Source organism: Rhinolophus ferrumequinum, chromosome 17 (genome assembly GCF_004115265.2).
Source record: "Rhinolophus ferrumequinum isolate MPI-CBG mRhiFer1 chromosome 17, mRhiFer1_v1.p, whole genome shotgun sequence".
Taxonomy (NCBI): Eukaryota; Metazoa; Chordata; class Mammalia; order Chiroptera; family Rhinolophidae; genus Rhinolophus; species Rhinolophus ferrumequinum.
Window position 1 is genome coordinate 38354559 of NC_046300.1, and position 12980 is coordinate 38367538.

The window sequence follows — 12980 nt, forward strand, 5'->3', positions numbered from 1 at the left end:
ATACGGCCTTGTTCCATTTATACAAAAATCTATAAAAAAAGCCCAAGCTTGATGTACAGTGATATAAAATAGATCAGTGATTTGGAGGGTGTGGAGAGAGAAGGTGGGGATAGGAGCGGGTACAAGGGAAATTCCTTGGGGAGGCAGGATGGCAATGTTGAGATGGCTATAGTTGAGACGGTGCTTGTATGACCATTGTCAAAGCTCAAGCTCTACAACTGATACCTGTTTCTTTTTATTGGACGTAAATTATACTTTGATAAACAATGAATACAGTGATTTTCTGATTCATGTGTTCATTCATGATTGTTTATGCAAAAATGATTTAGTATCAACCCAAACTAAACTATCATATTATACCTACATGAGAAATTAGCTGAATGACATGAAGTAAACGTGTGCTAAGGAGGCTATAATTTTTCAGTTGACTAGATATTTGTAAGAAATATGAGCTTAATTATTACCTTAAATACTTAAGAGGAATCTCTAGAGCGCTGGTTCTTAAACTCTAGCAAGTGTCAGATTCATCTGAGGGCTTATTAAAACACCAATTGTTGGGCACTACCCTGGAATTTCTGATTGAATGAGTCTGGGGGAGGGCCCAAGAATTTACATTTCTCGTATTAATAGGTTCCCAGGTGGCACGGATGCTGCTGGTCTAAGACCACAATCTGACCTATTACTAAGACCTAGTACTATGAGAGAGTAAGAGGAGTGGAAACCAATGGAGAGGAAACATAAAATCTTAAAATTTTTTGGAGTTGGCCCCACCAAGTTTTGAGTGCAGGTTTCCCTACTTCCTAGCAGTGGGACCCCTGGCCATTTACCTTTTTTGGGTCTCAGGTTCATTCTTTGAGTCTCAGGGTACTGTAAGAATTAAAGGTGGTAATAAACATAAAGCTTTCAGTGGGGTCCCCGGCACAGAGTTTATTCCAAGGCAGTGGCTATGACGTGGGATTGCAGGTAAAACTCCTAGCAAGTGTTTGACTTGTCATCGGTCCTCAACAACACACAGCTTCAGCGTACTCTTTGGTCTTAGAGTTGTGTGTGTAGAAGAAAGGTGGGGTGGTACTGGGGGCAAACAGTGAGCGACAGTGGATGAAAGAAAGCAACTGCCAACCCACAACGAAGCAAGTGTTGTCCCCGACACCTTCTATTCCAGGCGGACTACCTGTCTCAGAATTAGCAGCAAAGCCCCAATGTCAAAAGTTCTGTCCCAAAGTCCCTTAATGCCCCACTCATACTAACAAATCACATACCTGGATGTTCCATTTTCTCAGCTGCCTGAATTTATTTATGTAAGTTCTGAACTTATCTACATAACCATCTGTGGAATCCTTTAGGTAACCCCTTAGACTGGGAAAACTCATCAGCCATAAACCAATTTTTCTAGGTTGTAAGAACCTTTCTGGAGAGCACACAACAAAGTTAACGTGTGGATGTCTCAAGAAGCTTGGGTCTGAGATAGCATGTTTCCCCGAAAATAAGACCTAACCGGAAGTTAAGCCCTAGCACGATTTTTCAGGATGACATCCCCTGAACATAAGCCCTAATGCGTCTTTTGGAGCAAAAATTAATATAAGACCTGGTCTTATTTTCAGGGAAACACAGTAAATCAGTCAGCTAAGAGCAAGCACAGCAGAGGTCCCCAGGCATTTACCTATAGTCCTCAGGAGCCCCTGACGGCCAGCAGCTCGGCAGCTTCTGGGGCGCAGGCCTGCCCAGCTCAGCCCTCTCTTCCTCTCAGGAGGTGAGAAAGCTGTTCTTCAGCAGGCAAATGACATCAACTGGGGGCTGACTCAGCTTCTCCTCAGGGCCCACTCCTTCCTCTCCCATGGAGCAACGCCCCTGTGACTTGCACGTCTGCCCCAACTAAATGTGCTTGTTGTGGGAACTAGATTTTCCATCAGATTTGTTTCTCCTGGAGACCCTGGAGGAAAAGGACCTGAAGTTCCTTCAGCTACCAGGCTGCACTGGACCTTGCTTTAGTTTTTATGTAAACTGTGCTTCTTCTCTACCTTTGCTCCCAGAAGGCAGGCCAGGAGAGCAAGTGTTCACAAACCCTCATCCCTCTCAGAGCCACAGGGATCTGATTGCTCTGGCCCAGGAAGACCCACTTCCTGGGGGGACCCACTGGCACTCCCCCGTTTTCCTTATCTTCCCCTACCCCCTTCCCAACAGTCCGGAGGAGGTAGGGAGCTGGCAAGTGTCACTCCAGACCATCTCTTCCCAAGGGGGCTGTCCCTGCCTCTTCTACAAGGATTCTTGGGATGCTCTTGGCAGTCCCACCATTAGAAACTGTTGCTACCAGACCTAAGGAATGCCTGACATTTCCCAGATTAGGCAAAATCTGTTTATTTACTGTCTCTCCCTGAGACTAGGGGCCATTTCCTGTTTTGTTTCCCACCATTATCTCCAGTGCCTAGCGCATGGCAGGGTGAGGAATAAACAAATGCTTATGGAGTGAATACTGCTTGTCTTGAGTGTAGTGGGGAGGGCCTTGCCACAGCAGAAAGCCCCCGTTTTCTGCCTAAAGGACTTTGACTACCAGTGATGCTATGAGCTACCAGCAAGCTTTCTTTTCAAAACTTCAAATTAATGGAAAACATGGGTGAGTTAATCAATACAATATTGGTCCATATACTCGCCTACCAGTTATCAAGTGCCATCTGATGTGTTAGAATCAATGAAGAGGTGCCCATTCAAAAATTTTTATTACACAGTATTTTGTTTCCAATAAGTGGTTTGACTGATGACGAGAATAAGAATCGTGAGCTTTTGTTGTTGAGTGCTGAGTTCATGTCCAAGCTTGTTTCACCTAAGTCTCTTAGCCACTCTTCAAGGGAGGGGCTGTTAGTGAATTCCCACTAATATAAGAAGGATGAGGATGACGTGCAGAGAGGTTAGGTGCTTTCCCAACCGTCACACAGCCAGGAAGAATACGGCAGATGTGAATCCAGACGCTCTTCTCTCTGGTCTATTAGGCCTGGTTTTTTGACTGAGGAACATAGTATTTACCTCTTAACAGTATTGAGGATTAAGTTGGATAATGTTTGAAAAGAATTTAACACAGCGGTTCTCCCACTGTGGTCCTATCAGAATCACCCGGTGAGCTTGGTAAAAACACGAAGGTCAGGCCCTATGTTACTTTAAGCGTCTGGGCCTCTGTGTGCCTTATTAGCTCCCAGGTGATTCTGAAGTGGGAGAACCATTGATGCAGCACATTGCATACACTGAAACATTGCGGGGGTGGGGGTGGGTAGAAAACAAACAGGCAAATACAAAATTCCCACGAGGTCCAGGTGTGACGAGAGAACAGAGGGTGGCCAAAGATGTTGAATCAGAGAAAGCCTTTCAGGATCCCCTCAGTGCTCTGCATTCTGCGGGTGCTGCCCCCTGGACTTGGGAGGGCCAGGCCTCAGGAACTGGTATTAGCAACGGGCATGACCATGAGCCCACAGCCGCTTCAAGGTAGTCGCGGGGAGCACGGCCATGGCCACGGCCAATGCTGGTGAGAAGCACCTGGCATGTTGCCCTGGGTTGGGCACACTGCCCCCCTCAGCCTGGCTAGTGAGTCACATTGTTTCCCAACCAGATACCCCCATGAGGCTCCTGCTGTTACCAGAGAACAAGGGTTCTTGTATCATCGCAGGAAGGAATTCTAGGAGCCACGCACACAAAGCCAAGCAAACAGTGGATTTAGTAAGAGAAAGGAAATAGTATGGTACACTATCAAGATGGTGTGAGAGCGGGCAGGCCCAGAAGAAGAGCAACTGCACCGAAGAACAAAGAAGTTTAGGATTTTATTCCGAGGGCGCAAAATATTCATGTTTTAGAGGTGGAGTTGCAGGTGTTCCCAGGGCGGGTCCTCGCTCTCCTCTACCACTCCTTCCCTCCCGTGGGGAGGTGGGATTCCCTTGTCTTGTCTTGGTCCTTGTTGGAACTGTTACGGTAACACAGAGGGTGGAGATTTTTTCCCTGTCTGCAGTGCTAATACTATTATAATCCATGACCATTAGCTGAGCCGCACCTTTTCTTAAGAATGATCTCATCTTCTTCGTTTCCCTCACTTCCTCCTTCGCGTCCTCCCCCCTCTCTCCCTGCAGTCCTGTTCTTTCTGCCTGCTCTAAAGTAACACTGGGGCCAAGCAAATACGTTTCCCACTGCTGACAGAGGGGAGACCCCAGACCCAGAGCCCCCGTGGGGCCCTGAGTAAACGTTTGGTGCTACTCAGGCTGGGGTATGAGTCACCAGCTTTGCTTTCACCTGGAGACTCCGGAGGAAGGGGACCTGGGAGTTTCTTCAGCTGCCAGGCTGCACTGGGCCTTGCTTTAGTTTTTATGTAAATTGTGCTTCTTCCCTTTTGCTCTCAGAAGGCAGGCCAGGAGAACAGGAGGTCACAAACCCTCATGCCTTCTAGGGCCACAGGGGTCAGATTGCTCTGGCCCAGGAAGGGGCCCATTTGCAATCCCCTGTCCTCCCAACCCTCTCCCATCCCCTTCCCAGCAATCAGGAGGACGTGGGGAGCTGGCGGGGGTCACTTCAGACTATCTCTTTCCAAGAGGGCTGTCCCTGCCTCTCCTTCAAGAATCCTTGGACTGCCCTTGGCAATCCCACCTGATGGGATTCCCAATCCCACTGACCTTCCTTCCACCAAACCTAAGGAATGTCTGACATTTCCATTTAATATGGCTTGGAAATCTTTTCAAATCAGCACATATGAGCTACTTCATTCTTATTTATTTATTTATTCATATTTTATTGCATTTTTGAATAGGTAACATTCACATGGCTTGAAATTTAAATAGTATAAAAAAATGTGCAATGAAAAGTCTGGTTTACCTATGTACAGTTCCCACCGCTACTACTGCCAAACAAGATATCATTTGTATGACTTTCTTGTGTATCATTCCAGAGTTTCTTTACTGCACATAAAGTCAAATATGAAGATATTTTCTTCCTCTTGCCTTTTCATCCAAAAAGGAAAAAACAATACACTTGGATTCACATTTTTCTTTTCCCTTATCTTGGTCAAATTTCATATCAAGGCAATACAAAGAGAGCTTTCTCATTCTTTCTGATTGTTGCATAGTATCTCACTGTTTACAAGTACAACAATTAATTTAGCCAGTCCTGAGTTGAAGGTTATTGGGGTTGTTTACTATTACTTGTAATTAGAAATAGTGCTATTCTGATTTATCTTGTACATACGTTGTTGTGCACATTACAGAAAACGTCAAAGTGGTTTTCAAGTAGGTCGTCCCAGTTTATAAGTTTTTGTTTCATCATATTCTTGTATAACAGTGACACTATAGTTTCTATTTTGAGATTTAAATCTCTACTGTAATTCAATTTAACAGTGTATTTTAGCTTGGGACTTTTTGGAAGTTTTTCTTTGCTTTCTCTATCTCCCACCAAACCTTAATGATTCTGTTTATTATACATTTATGCATACCAGTTTTAGTGGTTACACCTTTTTAGTGACAGCAATGACTTGGAATTTGGCTTAATGGTCTAACCATTTGGTGATTTCCATAGTTGAATGATTATGTGTATTCTCTGCTGGGTGAGAAATGACAGAGAATCTGGTTTGTTAGGGATTTTTAGATTTGATTTTTTAATTTGTTTGCTTACATGTTTGTTTATTTTGAATACAAATCAATTAAAAATATATATATATATTCATGCCCACTAGGAAGGAGAATAGCTCTCTTTGTCTGTGTCACTTGACCTGTGGCTAAAAGTGTAAAATAGAAGAAGCTGTAAGCTCGATAACTAATTTGGAAAGGCCTTTACCTCTCAATATGTGTGTATATTTCCCTATTTCTGGAGGGTATAAATTAGGTTACAAAGTCTTTTCAATTAAAAGAGCTTTGTTTTGATTGGTTTATAGAATAAATGCCTACATAAAATCCTGAAAAGTAAGATAATTAAACTCCTAATACTTTAAATGTGCTATAAAAATGTGCTAAAAATTGTTCTTCCTGAAGCTAACTCAGACATCTTTTAAGAATCCAAATTCACATAATTAAAGAAATGTTAGGCAAATAAGACCAGTTAACTGATGTGAGGTTAATAAAAACAGCTTGTCTTCTCTGATTTGTCACTGTTAAGTATAACATGCAAATAGATTGGAAGACTTAAAACTGTCATTATTTGAGGGGATAAAATCATTTACCTAGGAAAAATCAGAATCAACACACAATCTGTTAGAACTGGTAAGAGAGTTCAGAAAGTTTGCCAGGTATAAGAGCCAACTACGAAAATCAATAGCATTGCCTTATGCCAGCTATGACTTCCTAGAAAATACAATGAAAAGGAAGGGATTGTTCACAAGGGCAAGAAATCTATAGAGTATAGGAATTAACAGAAACGAAAATGTACAAGATCTCTATGAAAAAATATTTTCTTTTAAATATTACCTCTTCTGCCCCTCATTGTTACTTTAAAGAGACTTTTTAAAAATATAGTATTTCTCTTTCACTCATAACATGCAATGCGCCTAATTCCACGAATGAAAAAAAGTGACGAAAAACATGTACCGTTATTAATCAACAGTAGAAACCACACCTGGGAAAGGATGCTGACTTTGGCCTCCCAGCAAAGAGGAGGAGCAGCTAAATTTGCTGGAGACTTGGGCAAGGGCTGTGAAGCCATCAATTTGGTCCCCTTCTGGGCCTTCTTCTTCTTATGTCACGCTTCTTTTGTTATTCTTTTTCTAACTTTTAAATTCTAAATTCAATTATTTCATAATTTCTTTGTTGAGTAATATTAATTATTTAAGGATGTGATTATGTCCTCTGAGCCCTGTTTAAATTATATCCCTTAAGATTTTATATGTAGCGTTATTTTTAAAACTTTTAATTTTAATGTAATTATAGACTCACAAGAAGTTGCCAAAAGAGTATAGAGAGGTCCCATGTACCCACCACCTAGCTTCCTCCAATGGTGACATCTATGATAGAACATTATCAAAACCAGGAAGTTGATTGGCACAGTTAATACAATTGACTAGACATCTTACTCAGATTTCACCATTTTGCATGCCCTCATTTTTGGTAAGTCTTTGTGTACAATTCTATAATATTTAGTCCCATGTATAAATTCATATAACCACGACCACAATCAAGATACGGAGCTGTCCTGTCCCCAAAAAGGCACTCCTTCGTGCTGCCCCTTTATTGTAATATCCTCCTGACCATCCCCTCACCTCTGGAAATCACTGCTGTGTCCTCCACCTTTGTGATTTTGTCATTGAGGTAATGTCATCTAAATGGAATCATATAGTATGTAACTTTTGAGTTTGGTTTTTTTCACTTTGCTTTATCCCTTAAGATCCACCCAAATTATTGTAAGTGTCTACAGTCCCTTTAATTGCTGAGTACTAATCCATTGCATGGATGCACCACAGTTTGTTTAAGCTTTCATCTATTGAAAGACATTTGAATTTTTTTTTTTTTTTTTTTTTTTTGGTCTTTGGCCATTACAAATAAAGCAGCTATGAACATTCATGCACAGGTTTTTGTGGGAATATAAGGTTTCATTTCTCTGGGGAAAATGCCCAGGAGTGTAATTGCTGTGTTGTATGATAAGTGTATGTTTAATTTTTTAAGAACTGCCAGACTCATTTCCAGAGTGACCCTCACATTTATATTCCCACCAAGAATGTACAAGTGACCTAGTATCTCTACATCCTTGTCAACACTTGGTATTATCAGAGTTTTAGTTTTAGCCATTCTAACAAATATGTGGTGGTACATTATTGTGATTTAATTTGCATTTTTCCAATGGCTAATGATATTGAACATCATTTAATATGTTTATTTGCTATCCTTATATCTTCATTGGTGAAGTGCTTTTTCAAGTCTTTTGCCCATTTTCTAACTGGATTGTTTGTTTTCTTACTGTTGAGTTTAGAGAGTTCTTTACATATGTTGTATGGGAGTCCTCTGTCAGATACATGACTTGGAAATATTTTCTCTCATGTAGTCTTTTCCTTATTAATTTCTAATTATTTTGCCATTTCATTTTTGATTTACTTTTTGATCCAAAAGTTTTTAAAGTGAATTTCTGGGCCACTAAAAGAATGGAATTTAATAACACAATGTTATCCAGAAGAGAGGTCATCCAAGGCTTATGGGGAAGGCAGGGCTTTTAGCTGAGTCTTGAAGAATAGATAGGTCTTGGGGCAAAAATCTGCAGAGATTACAGAAACCTTGAGAGTTATCAATTAGGGGCTATAAAATGGTGAGAGTCCCAAAGTGCAAAATAGCAGAGATTTTCTTAAGACATCCACAGGCATTATCTTGATATCCCATATTAGGTGATGCAATTCCCGCCTCATCTGAAGAGTGGCACCCTCTCAGAGGAGGCCTATTTTGTGGACCAAAGGTCCCCACCTATCGCCGCGTGGCAGGAAGATTTCTTAACACAGTCTGGAGGTCTCCTTAGAAGGGCCATAAATGAAAGCGTGGTCAAGGTTGGGCTCATAACCACAGTGTGTGAAGTTCAGGCTATTAATTAACTTACTGGCACAGTCCAGTAACTCAGGGAACACAGGGCAAAGTGAGGAGGGAGAGGAGAGTGGCACGAGACCAGGTCCTACTTGGCTGGAGAAAGTCTGATGAAGGCTGTGTGGGGATCCATAAGAAAGAGCTCCTGAAACGTGCAACCTGACTTGACCCTTGTCTGCCAAGATCACAGCAGCACCAAACCAATCAAAATTGAGCGAAATTATTATGAAAGAATCAATCAAAAAAGGCTTCTTGGAGAGAGGACTTTTTGAGCAAGTTCCTGAGAATTTGCTAGAAAGGGAAGAACTCGGCATTTTTCAGGGGGAATGGAAAGAACAATAGGAACCATCACATCCACGTTAGGAGATAAATGTGGCTCTGACAGAGAATATGGCCATGAGCTTCAGGGCAGGGACTTCTTAGGGAGGCCTTGGACCCTAAAATGAGGAGAGCAGATGCTACAGGACAGGATTAAAGTGCCCCTCGTGGGCACAGGCAGTTCCCCATGTTCTTGTCCTGGTGTCTGAGATGTTAAGGAGGGTTGAGGGTCACTCTTTCAGATTAAGACAAGGCCCCCTCAGGTTCTTCTTTTGGAAGCAAAACGTCTGATGATAGTTCTTCCCTGTTGTATTCCATACACGCAATGGACCAGACAAAGTGCATCACATGGGGCTGTATCTGTATGGCTGCTAGAAATTTACCCTTACCGTTCCAAATGTCTACTCAGCTTGCCCAGTCCACACCCTGCAGGAGGTCTTTCTAGCCTCCTGCACCCTATACTGGTCTCTATTTGCTGAGTTCCATCCTAGGCACTCATTTGGGCCTTGACTCTAATATGACATTTCCTGTGTGAATGGCCCAGATATGGCCCTGGCTGGATCAGGTGATCAATATACATTTACGGAGGAATTAAACACAACAGGGGACATCTCAACCCACTAAGGCCATGTTGAAACTTGTATCTGATATTGCCCCATGTATTTATTCAATATCATTGGTAGTTTTGTTTGTTTGTTTTTGACTTAAAATAACAGAATTTTTTTATTCTCTCACTTCAGAAGGCCCAGAAGTCAGGCTGGCCAGGTGGCTCAGGTGCTTGGTGCACCCTGCTCCTAATGCCCAGGTCGCGGGTTCGATTCCCACATGGGTCAGTGAGCTGCTTTCTCCACAGCTAAGATTGTGAACAACGGCTCTCCCTGGAGCTGGGCTACTGTGAGCACCTGGAGGTCAGCATGAGCTGCTGCAGGCTGCTGTGTGCTGACAGGAGTGGCCTGCAGCCAGCGTGAGCGGCCACGGGCTACCATGTGCTGGTGGCCAGCGTTGAGTGGCCGGCAGCCATCAGGAGCGGCTGGCAGCTGGCGAGAGCAGCTGACCAACGACCGATGACTGACTGTCTTCGCTCGTGAGGAGCGCAAGGCTCATAATACCAGCACGGGCCAGGGAGCTGTGTCCTGCACAACTAGACTGAGAAACAACGGCTCTCTGCTCATGATGGCTCTGAGCAGCTCCAGGTTGACACTCACCCCCTTAAACACCCACAGTGGGACAGCCTCTCTTTTCCAGTCGTATAAATGAAAAACACAAGATTATGTACTTATGCCAGGTCCAGTGACTCTGGGTTTGATTGGCCAGACCTGTGTTGTGTGCCCAGGTGCCCAGCCCTGGAAGTGGCTGGGACAAGGGAGGTAAGTCCTGTCTGAACCACATGGATTGAATGTTACTACCAGAAGAAAGGGAACCAGACTTGCGACAAGTGAAAACTGGCAGTGGTCACATGCCGATGGCAAAGAGTGAAAAAGATAAATGTTTTTATGGCACTTTATGGAAAATGTTTTTTCTGGATTTTTCTCTTTTCCTCCGTCTCCGTATTTAATCATTTGATAAGTCCATGGATTCTCCCTTTGCATTGTTGCTTGTAACTGCCCCTCCTCTCGCTCCTACTGCCTTGGTATGGCCTCTCACTACCACTCTCCTGGACTACGTTGGAACACCATCTCACGGACCCTGCTCTTACTCTCTCACAGCACCTGAACCTGAACCTGGCTCTGGAAGATGCATCATCTCCACACACTTCCCAATGTCCCCTTGGCTACAGGTCCAGGTGGCAGGTCTATGACAGAGAAAACTGGCTGCAGGTGTGTAGTAGAGCTAGCTAGCTGGGATTGCGTGGAGATGCAGGGTAGCCATGGCACTGGGTACCACGGTTCCCAGTGCAGCCCCAGTAGACGCCAGAGCTGAGGGACACCAGATGGCCAGTGTGCACTTCCACTTCTCAGCCTCCACGTTCAAGCAGTTTCACCCACCATCTCCCCCACAGGAGAAACAACTGTTTTCCAAGCTTTGATCTAAAATGGAAAGTGCCTGGCTAACCCCGCCAATCAGTTCTGCAATGGTATTCATAGTTAAGCCAGATGGAGTTTGATTTTATGCAGGGTCATGTATTTAGTTACATTTTATTTATTTTAACTCATTCTTAAGAAAGTTTTTTTTTTTATCATGGAATATTTCAAACATCTACACAGACAGGATCGTTGAATGAATTCCATATATCCATTACTCAGCTTCAATAGTTATCCAGTCACGATCAGTCTTATTTTGTCTCATTCCTACTACTTCTCCCGTACCCAATTTTCTTGAAACAAATCCCAGACATTATGCCTTTTATCCATAAACATTTCAGTGGGTATCTCTAAAAGATAAGAACTCTTAAAATATATGACCATAATGCCATTATCACACCTAAAAATTTAACAGTATTTCTGATAATATCAAATATTGTCAGTGTATAAATTTCCTTAATTATCTCATATCCTTTTTATGTTTTAGTTTGTTTTTACAGTTCATTTGTTTGAATTAGGATTCAAATAAAGGCCATATAGTAGGATTAGGTGATATGTCTACTGAGTGTTTTTCAGACTATAGGCAGTTAGTTCCTCTCTGTATCTTTTTTATTCCCTGCAATTTATTTGTTGAAGAAACCAGGTTGTTTGTCCTGTAGTTTCTCACAGTCTAGGTTTTCCTGATTGCATCCCTAAAATATCCTTTAACATGTCCTTCTGTCCCTGCATTTTCTGTTAACATGTAGTTGGCTCTAGAAACTTGACCAGGTTCAAAGTTGATTTTTTTGGCAAGACCACTTGATAGGTGGTGTTGTACAGGAAGCACACAAGTCTGGTTGCTTCTCTATTTTACATCTATTGCCAGTGTGGATGGCGCCTATGACACGAGAAACTGGGAACTAGAAGCTCTGCCACTGGTGCTGTCCCAAAGCCAGTTCCTCTGCTCCCATTTCCAAAGAATCAAATAAGCATTATCTACCTTTCTTACATGGTTCTCTTTCTAAATCTCTTCAGTCGAGTGCATCTAGTTGAGGAAAACTTGGTTTTATACCTGGAGCCTGGATGCAAGGTAGGCTTGGAAAGCTAGTTTTTCCTTCTATTACTACCTTAGAGACGTGGGATTCCTAATGAAGGAAACGCCAACATAGGAGAGTTGTTCACAAGATGGTGGACGACCACAAATGTAACGAATGTCCACTAGGGGTGTCTAAGACAATGGTAAGAGAGAGTTAAATGTTAGGAGTTCAAACAGCCTCTAATGGGAGCCTGCAGTGCTGGGGAAGGGACTCATTTGGTCCAGACATCACACTCATGACGGGCTTTTCAACTTTTGACACTAACACCAAATAAAGTTACACGTGAAGTTCACAGAGAGACAGTAATGGGACAGAACGAAGTTCATTCTTCAGCTTTAAACTTGTATACCATGATTGGATGAGACTGCCTCGGGTACATTATAAATTCATAAATTTTATAAATCCTATAGTTATCTCGGAACCAGCACAACATAATTATATTACATTGCATTTTTTGTGTGTGATAAAGGATTTGTTACATGCAGTTATGTAAAATACACCACAACTTTTGTCATTCTGATCTGGTATTTCTTTAATGGGGGCATCTCAAAAAGAGGAAATGGCCAGATCACCTTTGAGAGGATCAGAACTCAAAGAAGGGAAAGACCACCCCGGGGGCTGTGGAGGGGGGAGAAGAGGACTTGTCCCTGAAGGATTGGTAGGGATTTGATTTTTGGAGGAGAAATGGGGATGTCTTCATTGCTAAGTGTCTTTCCCAGAGAGAATCAAGTCCTTTTTTTTCAAGTCCTTTTTTCAGTCATCTTTGTCCTGTCCCAACTCTCCCTGAGAGGAAGGCCCATTCCCACGACCCGGGTGACTAGCAGGTCCCCACCAGTTATGTTGACCCAGCCTTGCATGTCTCCAGCTCAGGGTAGGCTGTAGGGCTGGAGCTGAGTTGTGAAGTCCTTGGGAACTCAGGTTACAAAAGACTCAGATCAGGTGAGCGTGGGTAGTGTTTGAGTGTGGGGAGGGTTGTTCCTGTCAGTGTTGGCGTAGATAAGGGATGTTTAGGAGAATTAAGCAGACTTGAATTGCAGTGCAGTGTGGAGCTG